Source organism: Ruditapes philippinarum, unplaced genomic scaffold (genome assembly GCF_026571515.1).
Source record: "Ruditapes philippinarum isolate M1 unplaced genomic scaffold, ASM2657151v2 ctg5526_1_1_1_1, whole genome shotgun sequence".
In the NCBI taxonomy this organism is placed as follows: Eukaryota; Metazoa; Mollusca; class Bivalvia; order Venerida; family Veneridae; genus Ruditapes; species Ruditapes philippinarum.
This window is the reverse complement of record NW_026852605.1, coordinates 39,918-54,581: the sequence shown is the minus strand read 5'-3', so window position 1 is coordinate 54,581 and position 14,664 is coordinate 39,918. Positions and strand designations below refer to the sequence as shown.

The following is a 14,664-nucleotide window of genomic DNA, read 5'->3' as shown; positions in this document are numbered from 1 at the left end:
ATTGGTAAGAATTGTTGTGTTTTTTCCTGTTATAATTGTTTTAAAACTTAACATTTAAATAAATTTTCATAATTTATTTCTTTTTCATTCAGAAAAACCTGTACTGCAGTATACTGTTGATAATGACTTTTGATTGGTTTTATTTGTTATTTGTAATCTATAATAACGGATAAATACTCAGTAAATTGGTAAATCGGGTCTAAATTATTGGTGGGGTGGAGGAGATTCTTTCTACACATTCTGTTTTCCACCGGATCAAAAATGGAAAGCAGTAGATTTGGAAAATTGCGTAACGAAGGAGAATTAAAGGACATAAAGACATGTATTTGTTAAGTATACTATATATATACTTTACCGGTATATAAAAAGATATGTAAATTGTAGTTCAGTACCATTTTGTTTTTCAAAAAACAATTTCTTTAAAGAAATTGCGAGAAAATACATTCTTTTTTAAGGAGGTAAATGGGGTCACATTCTACCCCAAGTTGGCCATAAACGGCATTGTTCCCGTACAACGGGATATTGACCATTGGTATAAACAGACTCTCGTGTTGACAGATCGTGACCAATATGATTTGGGGTTGACTCCAAGTGTCTGTGTAATCATTTACATGTACTAAAAACATTGTCAGCACTATTTTCTATCCATTAAATGTCCTTTCGCTGCTTTATACTCGCAGCAATGATATGACGACATGAAAAAGAGAATTCAATGATTTATTTTCCTCCTCCGATTTGACATATGAAAGTGCAGCAAAACATATGATTAATATTTGAGCCGCGTCACGACAAAACCAACGTAATGGGTTTGCAACCAGCATGGATCCAGACCAGCCTGCACATCCGCGCAGTCTGATCAGGATCCATGCTGTTCGCTTACAAACTCTAAAACAAGTAGAGAAACTGATAGCGAACGGCACGGATCCTGATCAGACTGTGCGGATGCGCAGGCTGGTCTGGATCCATGCTGGTCGCAAACCCACTATGTTGGTTTTGTCGTGACGCGGCTCATTTGACAAGTGGCGTGTGCTAAGTCTTTGAAAACAAAGTGTTTATATATTGTACAAACTGGGTCCTTTCAAAGGGGCAGTGAAAACTGTTGTTAGCGTGTAGAAATTTATTTATAAATTATTTTTATTAGTATATTATGTATAGCTGCATGTCCTAGGGTTTTCATTTTTTGCTCATATTGTAAGTAAAAAACGTCGTAATTGTTTTTTTTCTAATCTAAACACATCGGTTCAAAGTTGCTCCTTACGTTCATTCATTTTTAAGAAGCTAATTTTGGAATTTGTAAAAAAATACAATGATTTTCATGTGAGCAACTTAATCTGTGATTGTCCTTTTTATGTAAAATATCGTGGAGAACAACTACACTCTTATCATATCATATTAAACAAAACATTATTATCAATCGATATAAGTCTGATCCGTTATTCATGTAAAATTGTTTAAAATGAAATTGTGGACATTATTACATTTATACCACTAGCATAATTTAGTGGAAATACTACTGTCCGATTCCGTTAAAGAGAGACAGGCAAAAATTTTATTTCTTCGTTTTGAATTTTTCATTCATTATTCTGTAAATGTCTTCAAATTGAATACATTTGGCAGTCACAGGAACAAAACTTTTCTCCTTATAAAGAATAAAATGGTGGTTTCTGCATGAGTCAGGTTAGAGCGTTTAAACTTCACAATGGACTCTTGAAACGTAAAAGTACATGTCAAATGAATGATTAGATTGTTTCAAATTTATACAATAAACCCCCTTTTTGGGTCCTTTTTTCCAATGCCATTTTAAAAAACGTTTTATTGAAATTTTTTCAAAACAAGGGGTTCATTTTAATATTTTGTAAATTTTTTTGCCCGAGTATCCTTTAAATGAATGACAAGAATAAATATCTTCGATTTATAATTTCTTTCACGTTGTAAATGCATATGAAAAGCAATTTCTTGGTAATAAGTTAGTACTGGTTAATAATATCTTGGAATTCTGCAAATGTTATAAACAGCATACTTTGATATTATCAAAATTGATAGAACTAAATGAAATGTAAAATTTCCAAAAAAAAAAAAAAAACAACAAAAAAAACAGTCTTAACATGTGTTTATGCAATTGGCTTGTTCTTCAATGTTGTACTTTTTAACAAAATGAAACATAATTTGCTTTTTTTCAACATAAAGATAAGTTATTACTGATAGTCGAAAAATGCTTGATTAATCAGCGTGTTGCTTCAATATTGTTAATTGAAATACGGTTCGAATCCGTGTGACAGTGTTACTTACATTAGTAGATTTTTATTTTATTCACAATGATGATTATTCCCGTGTAATACTAATAATTATACATTGATACACTTTTCATTTATCATCTGTTCTTTTAATAAATTTCAAGTTCTTGAATAAGACATGTATATATATAACATGTGTTTTTCCTATATATTTCAGAGCTTAAAGATGGTCTGTTTGAATTCTACAAAGTAAGACACAGTACAGTTTTCCTGTCGCCTCTTTTTGAAGAGAAAGACACTCCGTTAGCTTCTTTTTATATCAGACCGAAATTGAGCTCAATAGAACCATTAGCGGAGATGTTTAAAACTGAAAATAAGCAAAACCGAGAAATTTATGTACTCGCTGAAGCTGGAATCGGAAAAACTGCATTTTCAAAGTATTTGGCTAACGTGTGGTGTCAAGCTCATTGCCCAGACGAAGATATGTATAAGTTATTGTTAAAAGATGATATAGACTGTATGCAAGAATTTGATTTCTTATTCCTAGTCTTACTGCGAGATTCGGACGATTTATGTTCAATAGATGATCTCATATTTGAAAAAAATGTTTCATTTTTGGGTCTAGAAGAAAAGCTTCCCGAAAATGTCCTGCTTAAAATTTTGAAAAATGAGAAATGCCTTGTGATACTTGATGGACTAGATGAATGGACACACCCCGACAAGAAATGTTACAAATCGCCACGATCGATCCCGCACAGAAATGACCGAAAAAAGTGTACAGTTATGACAACCACGCGACCATGGAAATTAGGCGTTTTGAATCTAAATTCATGTCAATTAGGAAAAAGGGTAGAACTAACACAACTATGTTATTTCTCGGCAGTTACACTTGCAGAAAGGATATTTCAAAGATGGAAGTCTTACCCGAATAAATATGCATTAGAAAGTGACGTCATACAGTTCATGGAAACAATCAATAAGAGACAAAAGGACGAGATTGCTTTTGTACCTCTTCTTTTAATATATACAACTTGTTTATGGTGTGATGGTGTTCAAATTGGAAATTCAAAATGTGATCTCTATATAAATATAGTCGAGCTTCTTCTATCGAGAACGATTCAGATCCACAGGGAGCTTCAACAATCCCATGAACTTTCTTCCACTGACATCCCAGATTCCTTTGCTGAATATGATAACTGTACAAAATACTACCCACTCCTGATGCATTTAGGGAAGTTAGCATATTATATGTTATTTAGTGAAACAAGAGAAAACACGCTCGTATTTGATGGATCAGTTGCTAGAAAACACCTTACACCAGACGAGATGAAATTCACCCTTCACTCAGGAATGTTGTCAGAAAGTACAGCTAAAACATCAAGAAAAAAGTATAGTAAAGTATCATTTTCCCACAAAACAGTTCAGGAATTCTTCGCCGCCATATTTATAAGTGCACACAGTGACGCTCGGAAAATTGTTCTAGAAAAATGTAAAAATGTTCAAGACATTCTGGACATGTCAATAATTTGTCAATTTATAAGTGGAATGAATGCTGACCTGATGTGTGAAATATCAAATGATTTGATGTCTGTTATAAATGAAGACGAGACAACACGCGACTATAGAACTAGGACAGGTGACAAGTACTTGCCAGAAAATCCTTTGTACAACATACATAAAATGTTTATGTCCTGTTTACACGAAATGCCTGAAAGAAAAAATATTCAATTATATTCACAAGATTTCTTCATTAACACGGACACCGAGCACAGTGAACAGTTACAACGTATTTTAAAACAAAATAAAACCAACATAAAATCACTTTATATAAACATAGACGATTCTTCCAGCGGTTTATGTGAAATTATAGATTTATTCTCTCTCACAGATCTCAGCCATATACAGAAACTCTATTTTAATGGCGACTTCTGGAAGGAGACTGAGATAAATCGGATATTGTTTCCCAGTTTGCAGGCCGTATCTTTGTTGTATGGTGAATGGACAAAATATGATAAAAATCTGGGTGAAAATTTGGCGCGATTACAAAACTTACAATATTTATATATTGAACGCTTCACGTTATCCCGCAAAATACTGGAAACATTTTACAATTTTATCTCCGGTCAAAAATCAATAAAAGAGTTAACATTGAAGTGGTTAGACTATAAAAAATATCATGATTGTAGGAGATTTAGGTTGGACTTGTCTCAAAATTCAACTCTATCAAAGTTAGACTTGCAGGAGTTACCTTGGTGGATTCAATTAAATATATCAACACCGTCATTAGGTAATGTTACATTGAATGGTATCAATCTAGATAAAAGTTCATTGTTACTGTCACGTGACATGTTGAATATTGAACGTGTGGTGTTGTGGAATGTAGAAATGTCTGCAGAAAGTTTACAGAACTTCATTGCCGTGCTGACAAATCTGCCGCAGTCAGTTACAGTAGAGATGACCACCATTACACCGAAAACAGAATATGACCGTTTTAGAGAAAATATCCGGAGATCACAAGCTTTCCATATGATACAAGATGCATGGGGTAGGTTTGTGTTCAAAACAAGAATACACAAGTAAAAAACATTGTGAAATAACCTGAAGCAATTACAGTGAAAGTTGTGAAAACCGGACGCTGAGAAAATGCGAACTCTCTAAATACCGGATGATTAATTCAGTCCCAGATTTTTCCTTCTATAAACTATTGCATTAAACATTGACAATACCGGAATCTGTAAAAACCGAATATCGGACGGTTGATAGAGGACTATGAAGTCAATTATATAGATAATTACCTTGACAATACCGGATGGCGAAGGTGTGAATAACCTTTTTGTACTTGTCAATTGGTTGTGTCTAAAACGCTAACTGAGCGGTAACGGAACACTGATTGTCTGAATTGTTTATTATGTCTTATTTCACAGTTTGATTTATTGTAAGGTATAGATGTATACCGTTCTATATTCATGCCAAAATGCACGAGGAAATGGTAAGTTAAAATCAGTATGAATAAAAAATAGAGAACTTTTATACTGTGTTGCTTTTATATATTCATTTCCAAAATGTCAACGCCACGGAATAGACATTTATCGGCGCCATGCCATATTCCATCGCCAAAAAGAATTCGACGAGAGCTGTGTCTAAGTGACAAAGTTACATTAATTAAAGAGAGCGAAACTTTGCCAAAACCTACATTAAAATCATTGTCTGACAAATATGGCATTGGAAAATCTACAGTTGGTGACATTATTAAAAACAAACAAAGTTATTTAGAAGGATACGAACAAAATTGCAGTTCAAAAAAGCAAAGGATTAACTATAAGTGCAAATATTCGGACGTAAATGAGAAAACGTTTGAATGGTTTAAGCAAGCTAGGGGAAAGAACATCCCTGTATCAGGTCCGCTTATTTGTGAAAAAGCAGCTTCTATTGCCGAGCGCCTTGGAATTGAGGACTTCAAGGCTAGTGATGGTTGGCTCAGCAGTTTTAGAAATCGCCACAACATTCAATGGTTAAAAGTTTGTGGTGAAAGTGCAGATGTAGATCCGGAAGTAGTGACCGAATATAAGTCGCGCTTGCCAGATATGCTGTCTACGTACGATGACAATGACATTTTCAATTGTGATGAAACTGGTCTGTTTTTTAAAACATTGCCAGATAAGACATTGTGTATTAAGTCAGAAGATTGTAAAGGGGGTAAATTGGCAAAAGAGCGCTTAACAGTTATGTTATGTTGTAGTTTAGGCGGGGAAAAGCTAAAGCCGTTAGTGATAGGAAATGCTGCAAATCCAAGGTGTTTTTAAAACATTGATAAAACCCAGTTACCTGTACAATGGGAATCAAACAAGAAAAGTTGGATGACATCAGCTCTTTTTAAAGACTGGTTACAAAACTTGAACAGAATAATGCGTCGTAAAAAAAGAAATATTTTATTGTTCATGGATAATGCTACTTCTCACTGCAATGATGTCACACTTAGCAACATCACTCTGAAGTTCATTCCTCCAAATTGCACTTCAAATCTGCAACCGTTAGATATGGGAATTATCAGAGCCTTTAAATGGACTCTGTGCTAAGTGCATCACAACTTGCAAAATCAGTCAATGTCCTTGATGCTGTGCGTTGGATTTACAAATCTTAGCAAGGAACATCTGTTGACACTATACGGAGTTGTTTTAAGAAATCGGGCTTTGTGCGTGATGCTTTAAGTACCGAGACACTGACAGAGTCTGACTTAGACACAGATGACCCATATGATGACATCCCAATTCAACAACTTATTGATGCATTTCCAAACTGCGATTTTAGAAGTGTCTCAAACGTAGAAAATACTCTTCCAACTGAAGAGATTTATGATGAACCCGATTGGGAGGAGACATTTCTCAACACAGTTTCTTCTACAAATCCAGACCCTGTAAACAATAGTGACACAGACGATGATGATTCTCTTGAAACGCCATCTTCAAATCTGACAAACAGAGAGGCTTTAAAAATGTTAAATGAACTTGTTCTTTTTGGAATGTGCAAAAATAGTTCGATCCTAAATGACGTTTCTAATGCGCAATCTAAGCTTGAAAAGGACATTCTATGTGACTTGTACTTCTATAATTTTAAATAAAAAAAACAGTTTAAAGGTGGACACTTAAAAACAAAATGGTGATTCTTCAAGCTACATTATAGTCAATAATTAGGACATACATGTACTCCCGGTTTTAATAAATAAATTATGTGAAAGTTTTTATAAATAAAAATATTTAACTGATTGAAATAATTCAAGGATTTTTTACGGAACTTATATAGGATATAATTAAAAGTTTGATTAGGATTTGGAAAAATATTTCACAGGTAAGTGTTTTTATATTGAATGTTTTTTCTTTTTTTATTACACATGCATATGTAAGAACCGAATTAAATAGATTATTAACAGTGAACAATATCCTTGTTTTTAATTTTAATTGAAAATGAATTTGATATAAATAAATCAACTTTTTAATATTTTCCATGATTTTTTTTATTCACGATATATATTTTTTAAATCAAAATGAAGTAGATTTTAAACATGGGATGCATATTCATATGTGAACACAGGTTATTGATTAACTCTACATTATCTCTAATACATTTTGTTAATGTTGTTTAGTTTTATTAATTTAAAAATTAAGATTGTTTTTCCTTCCTTATTTTCCTCGTAAGAATTTTACTTTTTGTTACATTATAATTGCAAGACTTTTTTTTTTAAATTATAAGGTGTCTCATTTAATAACAAGAATATCATATACATGCATGTTATTAGATATTTGGCAGTGGAAATCTACCAAGTTTGTGTACCGCTAACAAGTTGATACAAATTATAGCATTGGGGGTCATCAAAATTTTCCAATTTGTTTTTTTTACAAAGTGACATGGTGGGGGCTTTAGTGATCACTTTTCGTCCGGCGTCCGTTCATCCGTCCGTCCGTCCGTCCGGCGTCCGTAAACTTTTACTTTAAACGACATCTCCTCATTAACCACTTTGCCAATTTCATCCAAACTTCACAGGAATTGTCCCTTGGTGGTCAACTTTAAAAATTGTTCAAAGAATTTAATTTCATGCAGAACTCTGGTTGGCATGGCAACCAAAGGAAAAACTTAAAATATCTTCTTTTAAAATACGATAGAGATTGAACTTAGATAATTGGCATGAAACATCTTCTAGTGAGTGTCTATCAAGTTTTTTTTCAAAAGAAGCCTTGGGGTCAAAATTGGCCCTGCCCCCGGGGGTCATTGACTTTCCTTAACTATATATAGTAAAAGCTTAAAAAATCTTCTCTCAAAAAACAGAAAAAGCTAGAGCTAAAATATTTGGCATGAAACATTGTCTGATGAGTGTCTACCAAGTTTGTTCAAATAAAATCCTTTCTGTCAAAATTGGTCCCGCCCCAGGGGCTCATTAATTTTCCTTATATGTATGTAGTAAAAACTTAATAAATCGTCTTTAAAAAACCGAAAGAGCTAGAGGTTAAATATTTGGCATAATACATCTCCTAGTGAGTGTCTCTCAAGTTTGTTCAAATTAAAGCCCTGGCGTCAAAATTGGCCCCGCCCCTGGGGTCATTGATTTTCCTTATATGTATATAGTAAAAACTTTTAAAAAATCTTCTTTAAAAAAAAATAAAAGAGCTAGAGCTTAAATGATTGGCATGGAGCATTGTCTGATAGGTGTCTACCAAGTTTGTTAAAATAAAAGCCCTGGAATAAAGATTGGCCCGCCCCTGGGGGTTGGGGGTCATTGATTTTCCTCATATATCTATAGAAAACTACAAAAATCCTCATTTTAAAAAACTGAAAGAGCTAGAGCTTAAATATTTGGTATAATACATCTTCTAGTGAGTGTCTATCAAATTTTTTCAAATAAAAGCCGTGGGGTCAAAATTAGCCCCATCCCGGGGGTCATTGATTTTCCTAATATGTCTTTAGTAAAAACTTTTAAAAATCTTCTTTTAAAAACCGAAAGAGCTAGCGCTTAAATATTTGGCATGAAACTTTGTTTGATGAGTGTCTATCAAATTTGTTCAAATAAAAGCCCTGGGGTCAAAATTGGCCCCGCCCCGGTGGTTATTGATTTTCCTTATATATAAATAAAGACATTTTAGTAAAAACTTAAAAAATCTTTCTTTTTTTAAACCGAAAGAGCTACAGCTTAAATATGTGGCATGAAACATATTCTAGTAAGTGTCTATCAAGTTTGTTCAAATAAAAGCCCTGGGGTCAAAATTAGCCCCACCCCCGGGGGTCATTTATTTTCCTTATATGTATATAGTAAAAAATCCTCTTTTAAATAACCCATAGAGGTAGATCTTAGATATTAAGCATGAATCATCTTCTAGTGAATGTCTACAAAATTGTTCAAATAAATTCCTCATGGTGAAATTGGCACTGCCCTGGTTTTCCTTATATGTCTATGGTATATAAACTTTTAAAAACCTCAAAGAGCTAGAGCTTAGATATTAAAAATATCATGAAGCATCTTCTAATGGTCTACCAAGTTGGTTAAAAAAAGCCCCTGGGTTAAAATCAGCCCCGCCCCAAGGGCCTATGTACAGATGAGCAATTTCAGGGTCATAATGGCCCTCTTGTGTTTTTTATGGGGGTTGGGGGGTAAATTTTCCTTATATGTATATAGTAAAACCAGGATAAATATTTAATTCTCTAAAATCTTAAAGGCTAAAGCTTAGATATTTTGCATGAATATTGTTTTGTAAACCTCTTAAGATTGTTCAAATTATAGCTCTGAGGGTCTCAATTAAACCAATCCCCTCAGATTTAACATACCCATAAGTAGTTTTATAGTTAAAACTAAAATAATGAACTATCGAGGCTAAAGCTTATGTATCTGGCATGAACTTGTGAATTCTAGCAAGATCAAATTATGGAATCAGGGTCTACACTTGCCCCAACCCAAGGGGAATAGATTTTCCTAAAATGTTTATTGGCCTTTCCAATTGACCCTAGATATTTTAATACTTATCAACCCATAACTTCCATAGCAACCAATGACTTCCATAACAACAATTTACTTTCCATAGCAACCGCTGGCTTCCTTAGCAACCATAAACAACAAGTGACTTCCATAGCATAGAAGCCATTGACATTCCATAGCACCTATTGACTTTTCGTTGCAACCATTGATTTCTGAAGCAAATTTTGACTTTACTTAGCAACCAGTGATTTCCTACATGTAGTGACTTTCCAAGCAACCATAGACTTTCAATTGCAACCATTGGAAATAATTATATTTCATAGCAGTTATTTCGTTCTATAGCAACCATTTAAGAGTTTCTTAAGGAAACAGGTACAAGGTACAAGGTTTAGAGCTTTGATATTTGGTATATAATATCATATATGGGTCCGCTACTAAAGTTGCTTTAATTATGCCCCTAGTGTTAAAATTGCCCTGCCCCAGAGGCAATAGTTTTCCTTATATGTATAAAGTAAAAACTTGAAAAATCTTCTTCTCTGAATTGACAAAGGCTAGAGGTAAATTACATGGCATGAGACCTTGCGAAGTGAACCTCTACCAAGATTGTTCAAATTATAGCCCTGAGGTCAAAATTGGTTCCGCCAATCATTGATTTTCATTATGTACATATAGTAAAAAAAAAATAGTTTTGTCTGAAGGTACAAGGCATAGAGCTTTGATGTTTGCTATATAATATCATCTGTAGGCCCTCTACCAAAGTTGTTGTTCAAATTTTTCACCTGGTGTCAAAATTGGCCCTGCCCGGGGGCAATGATTCTCATTATGTACAAATAGTAAAAACAGTAAATAAAAAAATGTTTTCTTAATGGGAGAAAGCTACAACTTAGATATTTGACTTGAAATGTTGTTTGATGGACCTGTATCAAGATTGTTTTAAAATTAAACCCTTGGGTCAAAATGTTGCCTTGCCCAAGCGGACAGTTACCTACTTTCTTGTCCTTTGGTGTACAGCAATGAAGTTTTGACCACGTGCACATTTTTAGTTGTAAAATTGAAATTTGATATCAGGTGACCTAGATTTTGATGATGTGACCTACTTCCTTGTCCTTTGATCTACAGCTATGAAATTTGAACCATGTGCACAGATTAAGATGTCCTTTGATGTAGTCATGAAATTTAGGCTGTATGAAATATGACCTTCACCACCAAATTCACTAGACTCAAGTGCATTGATATATTCCTACTCTGATCTTTTATTGGATTAACAATAAATTTAACCACTTATCAGATAAAAAGAATTAGATAAGTCAGGGATCTATGCATTATGACAATCTTCAATTGTATAGGAACAAAAACAGTCTATTCCTACACTACTATTTAGTGTTGTATTAATGCGGTGGCATACCATTTTTCTCAAATGCAATCTTGTTTTACACTAAACATTCTACCATATATTATAAGAATGCCTAGGAGGGTTTTAAGGTCCTGTGTGGCTCCCTGGTAGTCCTTTGTGCCCCTTAAGAAATATTTTAAGGTCCTTTGTTCACCTGACCAGTCCTTAGCGGTACAGCAACTCATCGAAAACATATATTCTATCTTAAAAATTATATTTTTTCTGAAAAAAAATAATACATTTTTGTCTATTTACTTACTAATATATATTTTAAGAATGTTATAGGAGGGATTTTAAGGTCATTTGTGCCTCCCTAGTAGTTGTTAGTGCACCTGAGCAGTCCTTAGCGGTCCGGCAACTCATCGAAAATTTTATCAACAAAATTATATTTTTCTTAAAATAATACTTTTTTTCACTAAACATACTACCATATATTTTGAGAATGTCATAGGAGGTATTTTAAGGTCCTTTGTGCCTCCCTAGAAGTCCTTTGTGGCTCCTTAGCAGTCCTTAGCGGTCCTTAGCAGTCCTTAGCAGTGTTTAGTAGGACCGCTTTCAAGCAACCATGACTTTCCAATACAACCATTGAACTGCAAAGCATTTACTTGATTTACTTAACAACTTGTGATTTAACAAGCTTTGACTATCCAAATTAATCCATAGCAACAAGTGGTTTCTCTTGAAAACAAGTGACTTCCATAGACACCACTGACTTACATTGAAACTCGGACTTCCATTGCAACTTGACATTGATTTTCCTCAGCAACGTGTAATCTCAATAGCGATCAAAGACATTCAATAGCAGCCGTTGACACTTCATAGCAACCAGCGACTTCCATAACATGCATTGACTTTTAATCTAGAAACTATTGACTTCCATAGAAATGTTTGACTTTCAATGCAAACAGTGAATCTACCATTGACTTCCATAGCAACTATTGATTAATCATTTAGCGCCACCATTCCTTGTTGATGAAAAAATTTCAAATTTTATATAGCAACCAATGACTTCCAAACCAACCATTGATTTTCCATAGCAACATCTAATTCCCATAGCGTTTAATTTCTTTCATAGAAACCAATAACTTCTATTGTAACTATTGCCTTTTTGTCGAGCAATTATTTTTTCATAGCAATCATTTACTTTCCAAAGCAACCATTGACTCTTACAGCAAGCATTGGCATTTTACCTAGCAACCAGTGACTTCCATAACAACCATTTACTTTCAATAGAAATGAATCTACTTTTGACTTTAATGGCAACCACTTGCTTCCATAGCTACTGTTGAGCAGTCTTTAGTGGTCCAATTTCTTCAGTAATTTATTTATGGATTTGATTTATACTTTGGCAAAAGAACACTTGTAACAAAACTGAAATGAAAAGTCATTCAAATATGACCTTGACTTAGATTGACATACTTTTGATCTTCATTGCAGATTTGATTTAAATTTAGACCAAAGAACGCATATGATAAAATCGACCTGTTTAATAATTCCGATATGACAATGACTTTTTATTGACCTTCAGGTCAATTTATTGAAATTTACTTTAGATGACATAGTGATGTTTATTTATGGATTAGTTCTTGGCTAAAATAACACTTACATTGTATTTTAAAACTGGCAATGATTAATTCAAATGTGACCTTGACGATCAGGGTCAAATATGAAATTTGAATGATAATTTGTTCAAGACAGTTATGTTTTCTAGGAGTATTCTTAACTGCATTATTCTTTCTTCAATGTGTTAGACCAAAGAAGAAAGAATAATGCAGAGTATTACAAGTCCCACCGAGCAGTGGCTCTTATTTTAGATGTAGACTATTTCAGATGCATATATGAACTTTATGATCAGTTTACCATTGGAATCTTTAACTGCTTTTTATTCATAACTTGCAATATTAATTTGCTCCATGTTTATAAGAGCCTTCATAATCAGGGGAGTGATATAAGGGTCATGACCCTCTTGTCCACAAACATTTTACTAGATAAGAATAATAAAGACATTGTTCCGCAATTTTTACCCATTAATAAGATATGCGTTAATCTGATGTCTTGTTTCTCTTTTCAGCGGCCTTAGATCAAAATCTTTGTGATGCAGAATCTGGAGGATTTGTGTAGTTATAGATTATTTTGAGGAGATATATTTTGCAACAAAATTATAATGTTCCTTTCTTGACAAGGTAAGCCTTAAATTATCTTAATGATTGACAGATCAATAAAATCCAAATGAAGATAGTAAAATAGAATATCGAAGACAGTTTCCATACAAAGGACATTTTCTTCATTCAACTAATTCATGAACAGAAGATGTTGATGGAAATTGTTGAAAAAATATAAAGTTCTGTAAGCTGAGTTTCAATACCATCGGAGTTTAATACCTTTTATTCATAGTTCAGCGTGTGCTTCTTCAACAGATATCAATTTATGTCAAATAATTGAATTCATTTTGGTTGTCAAAAAGCAGTGGTTCTGATTAGATGTCAGCTCGTGCCTAAATGATTAAATTCAGTTGGCTTACTGAAGGTCTGTGGTTCTACTCGGATACCAGTTAATGCTTGAATATTAATTTCAGCTGGCTTTGGAAGGTGTATCATAAAGAGTGTTTACACGTGCCTCTATTATAAATAAATTACTTAGTTACTTACGATAATCAAAATTACAGGCTTACGGAAGTTTATATTTGGATTTACTTAGGTTAACCTTAAATGTGTGTGTTTAAGAGAAAAAAAACATGAAATATATTATTATACTGAATAAATCCTTTAATCTACACAGTTACGAAAGTTATGTTTCGTTTTTCTTATTTATTCTTTTTTCTCTCTTTTTTTTCAGAAAATCAGCTCCACTTTAATCTACAGTAACAATGATGATTATGCTTAATATAAAGACTTAACACCTGGTTCTTGTTTTTATTGAAAAATATCCAAAAGATAATTGTTTAAAAACAGTGCATCACCAATACCTTGTGCAATCTTCTAGTTCCTGGCAGAAAGGAAAACAGACCAGCAATTTTGAATTTATTTCTGCATCGTTTGTACCAAGTAAACATGATATCTTCAAGAAGAATTGACATCTAAAATGAAGGTTTTCACCAAGGCCGCTGTCAAATATTTAAGAGTTCCTTCTGAAAACTTTGTTTGTTAACTACGTAAATACCTTTAGAAAACATAAATGAAGCTTGTAAAAAAAACACTTGTTATTAAAGTGGATTGGTCTACAATGGGCACATTTTCCATAATAACAATGTAAGAGATGTGACTTTTTGGATATTCTTATAAACAAAATGATGATCAATATGAACACAATGTATGATGAATTATAATTTTTTGTTTTAAAACACTTCATTGGCACTACAGATCTTCCATTATAGACCAATTCACTTTAAAGGAAGTAAGATTAAAATAAATACTTTCTATAATAAGATATACAGGAAAATTGATGTTCCGCTGATTTAGAAATGAAATAATTAAACCTATATCTATATAACGACTACGCTTGAAGAAAGCATATTATGTTTGAATTTTGTAAAATAGTTTAATTTTGCGAAGTATAAGTTTGTTGCTTTTTTATTTTTA

The 14,664-nt window shown here is 33.2% G+C and overlaps 1 long non-coding RNA gene across 1 annotated transcript; it reads left to right on the top strand.

Moving 5' to 3' along the window:
* The first annotated feature begins 13,144 nt into the window (after positions 1–13,144).
* Positions 13,145–14,359, top strand: LOC132718854 (uncharacterized). The gene is made up of 2 exons (XR_009624152.1): positions 13,145–13,269; positions 13,922–14,359. It is a non-coding gene; the product is annotated as an uncharacterized LOC132718854 (long non-coding RNA).
* Positions 14,360–14,664: the final 305 nt, after the last annotated feature.